Here is a 4,930-nt window from a genome sequence, read left to right as displayed (position 1 = left end):
TGTCTAAGTGTTTTTTGACATGAGAAATCCGATTTTGATTTCTCTATGACTCCAACTTCTAGGAGGTGCCACCTATACATATTATTTAGCTGTTTTGAAGAGTAATAACTTTTCATCCCTACCCGTATTACACTACCGAGTGAAAAATATACATTAAAAAAGGTGTCTTGGTAAAAATCGTTGCGATTAATGGTTTTCAAGATATTAGGAATCCAAATAGTTAATACATGTCATAATTGGCGAAAATTATTATGTTGGCGGATAATAATTAGTCTAGTAAGTAATAAATTTTAAATGTTTTTCAGTTTTTGTGCCAAAGATTTAACAAAAACTGTTTTATCGTATTTTTTCTAGAAAAATTCATGACTTGCTTAAAAACATTAGAAGTTCCCAAATCTGTCATATTTGTTAAACTATCTCGTCAACATCCATGTTTATTTTTTCTCAATAATGAGATGTATTGACTAATTCCAAATATCATGAAAGTAGTTGCTCGTAGAAATTTTTGAGAATAACGGAAATGTATATTTTTTTACTCAGTAGTGTAATACAAGGACGGACGAAAAGTTATTACTCTTCAAAATAGTTAAAAAATATGTAGGTGGCGGTCCCTACAAGTAGGAGTCATATTGACAACAAAATCAAATTTCTCATGTTAAATATAGGTATATAGATACTAATCTTCATGCAACTACCAAATTTAGTTCAAAAATTATTAGAAAAAAATTGAAATAAAAATGAAACTTCTACACCCTATAGGTACTTCCGAAACGAAGCATTTTAGGATATAATTTTATACGATTTTTTTTACTCATTTTTATGTACTACTACTGCTGCCATTACTCGCTGACGAGTATTTGACACGCATCAAAAGATGGTTACGCAAGGCGTTTCCTGTCATAAGCTTTTCTGTGACTGAAAAGCCCGATACGTGATGTTATCTCTCTTCTGCACTCCGGATATTCAAAAATCTCATTACTTTGTTGCCTCTTTACCTTTTGGTTGTCGTTATTAACCGAATTTACAATTCTCCTCCATTGCATTCTATTGTACGCTGCTTCCTCCCACTGATGCTGCATACTTATCCCCTTTAAGTTTTCATGAACAACATCCTTGTATCTTTTGAGTTGTCCACCCGGTTTCCTCTTACCCTCTACAAGTTCACCGTAAAGAAGAGATTTCGGTAGGCGGTTTTCTTGCATCCTGCATACGTGGCCAGCCCATCTTAAGCGAGATTTAGTAATCATGACTTCAGCGCTCTCGCAGCTTGCTTTTTTAAGAACTGATACGTTTGACATATGGTGGTACCATTTGATTCTTAAAAGTTGTCTAAGGTGCCTCTGTTGCAACTTGTTTAATGCGCTCGTGTGCCGGCGGTACGGCACCCAGGTTTCGCTTCCATATAACATGGTGGGGATTATTACTAGCGATGGGAACTATCGAATGAATTAGACTATCGAATGGTTAATGAATGAATGATTTCAACTATCGAATGGTTTTATTCGAATAAAATCATTCATTCATTTGTATACTAAAGCATATGTGACAACCTCGCCGTGCGACTAAATGGTTATCGTTGAGCCACGACTATCGAATGCTTTTGATAAATGAAATTTAGTATTCGTTTGATTTTTGTATGCGTCAGTGAATTATTAGTTCTTCCAAATTTTTATAACTTCGCCGTATAAATACTGTGCTATTTTTGCGTTTATTAAAATAGTTAAAATAAATGAAAAAAAATTTGTGTGGTTTTCCGTAGTCCGATCTTTCAATTATTTAATTTTATATGGTATATGGTCTATTTTTTAATGGAAAATTTTGAGAAGTAGCAATTTTTAAGAGAGATGAGATGAACTTACAATTAATTTTAAAAATACATATTTGTATTTTAGATGTTTTAATAATATGAATTAGTTGAACTTAATAATCATATTTAAGTAATGTGGTTAAGTAAATGTGCGGTTATCGAACTCAAACTATGGGGTGAGAAAATTAAAATGAAAGTTTTACACGTGCCAATTTAAAAAAAAAGTTAACGATGTTTGTATTTTGTTTATGCTAATTCTCTTACATGTAGTATTTTATGAAGAAATATTTCATTTATTTTTAAAGTAAATGCCAGTAAAAGTAAATATAATTTTTAAATAGTAATATAAAGCACCTAATATAAATAATTTTGATTTCTAATTTTTTATTTATATTTTCCTTCCATTACACTGCATGCTTAGAAAATTAATAAATGTTTATATTTCATGATTTTAAAATTTGTTGTTAATATAACAAATTAGTTCTGTAATTATTATTATTTAATAAACCAACGTTGCCAAAAAAGTTAAAGACTATATTATTTTTAAACAGGATCTAATATAAATAATTTTGACATCTAATTTGTTGTTTACATTTTGCTACTACTTAAAAAATGTTTATATTAAATGATTTTAAATTTTGTTGTTAATAGGTATAACAAATTATTACTGTTATTATTATTTATTAAACCAGTCTTTGCTTAAAAACATTAAAAATCATTTTCCTACATCCAAAATAACAACTATTATTGCAGTGTAACAACAGAATATTAATAAAAAAATGCAAAATATATAGACATACTATCCCTAACTAACTAAAGCCAAACAATAACATTCTTTGCTAATATCAACTAATACCAATATATGGCAACAGCGCCCTTCATAATGTATTTTCTGTGTAAATACTAGCACCTCAATAAAAAAAATAATGTGTCCTTATCTATATCTGACTCCGCAAAAAATCAAAGATGCCGGCTTTTTTCATAGCATTGCCACCGACCGCTGTCGGGTTCCTCGGAAGGAAACCTACGTCGCCGGGCGACAACTAAAATTCAGTTAATATTTTATTATAATCGATCCTGACGAATAAATGAATTTTATAAATGAATGGTTTTTGCTGCCGAATTACTAGAATACAATATTTCAAGGCAGATGACGTATCTATTCGATAATTTTTATTCGAATAGTTTTCAACGAATGTTTTCTTACTAACTATCGAATTATTCGAATGAATTGCAACTATCGAATGTTTCGATAGTATTCATTCGATAGTTCCCACTACTAATTATTACTGCTCGATACACTGCAAGTTTCGTTTTTGTGCTCAAGTCATGATTGTCGAAAACCCTGTCTTTTAATTTCCAGAATGCTCTTGAGGCGCTGCTGATTCTGTGTTGAATTTCAGAGTCGATATTTGCCTTTTCCGAAATCAAACTGCCGAGGTAATTAAATTCCGATACATATTCCAATAATTCTCCTCCGATTTTTATAGCGCTGTTTTGATTTTCCGGGGTAGTGCACATGATTTTTGTTTTATCGATGTTCAGTTTAAGGCCCAAAGTCTCGTATGCCCAGGTATATGTGTTCAGCATTTCCTGTAATTGCTGTAACGTATTTGCTAGAGCGCAGTCATCAACGTATTGGAGTTCTGTAATGAATTTTATACGTGTTTTTGCCCTGAGTCTTTTTATGTTGAACAGACCGCCGTCATATCGGTATCTAATGCCCAATCCTCACTTCTGCAGTTTGCCGTCCATTATAATGGAGATGCGCTAAGACACATCCCTGCCTAACTCCTGTATTTTATTTCTAACACCCATTTCTCCTTCCTGCTGCTTGCTATCCACTATAATAGAGAGCGCTGCCGTGAATATGTTGAATAGGAGCGGAGCTAGGACACATCCCTGCCTAACTCCTGTATTTGTCAGGAAGGGATCGCTCAGTGATCCATGATGGTGACACTCTCGACTTGTTGTTGTTATGGAGGCTTTTACAAACACTAAGAAATTTGTTGTGTACTCCGAACTTTTGCATAATTGCCCAAAGTGTACCTCTGTTTACAGAGTCGAAGGCTTTCGTTAGGTCGATGAATGCAACATAAAGTTTACTCTGCTGTTCCTTTACTTTTTCCTGTAGTTGGCCGGCGGAGAATATGAAATCAACGCTACCGCGGTTGGTGCGAAAGCCCGTTTGCGATTCTGGGAGGATTTTTTCTATATGTGGGTGAAGGCAGTTTGACATAATTTTTGCGAGAACTTTACCTCCGATAACCAGTAGTGAAATTCCTTGGTAGTTTCCGCAATCTGATGCACTTCCTTTGTTCTTAAATATATTTACTCTATTCGCGTTGCGAAAGTCCTGAGGCACCTCTCCGCTTTCCCATATGATATCGAGAGCCTTAAGATGACCAATAAGTTCTTTGCTTGCACACTTATAGATTTGTGCTGGAATCGCGTCACAGCCAGCCGATTTGTTGTTTTTAAGTTGTTTTATGGAGGCCTTTATTTCCTGTTCCGTTATTGGGATATCTAATACATCAATGCTGTTATACTGAGGTATTGTGTTTAGTGCTTGCATATTGGGGATATTGTCTTGGTTAAGGATATGGCTGTAATGCTCTTTCCAGCGATTTCTGATTTGCTTTTCCTCTTTTAGAAGTTCATCGTTTTGTACCTTGATTGGGCAGCTTACGTTCTTAGTTGGGCCGTATACTTCTTTTACAGCCTCGAAGAATTTACGATAGTCGTGATGCGCGGCGTACTCTTGGATCTGATTTGCTTTTTGTGACCACCAGTTATCCTTTAGTTGGCGCAGGCAAATCTCTGTTTTATTAGGATAAATTTACCTCTGTATACTCTCAGGGCCGGCGGAAGGGCCGGGCGACACGGGCGGCCGCCCGGGGCGCCCGATTCGAGGGGCACCACGACAGCAACGAAAATATTTAAAAACAGTAATCTAAACCAATATTAACGAATATCCAGTTCAATAATTAATTGGTGCTGTCAATTTCCACACTAACATATTACCACACCACATAGGGAAGAATATCTGACTAAACATTATAAACACTATACTATATCCTTGATGTATCCTATTATAGTTTACTGAAATTATGCTCAAAAAAT

Source organism: Sitophilus oryzae, unplaced genomic scaffold, assembly GCF_002938485.1.
Source record: "Sitophilus oryzae breed Bouriz unplaced genomic scaffold, Soryzae_2.0 scaffold_935_pilon_pilon, whole genome shotgun sequence".
NCBI classification, from domain to species: domain Eukaryota; kingdom Metazoa; phylum Arthropoda; class Insecta; order Coleoptera; family Curculionidae; genus Sitophilus; species Sitophilus oryzae.
The sequence above is the reverse complement of the archived record's forward strand: the minus strand, read 5'-3'. Positions refer to the sequence as shown.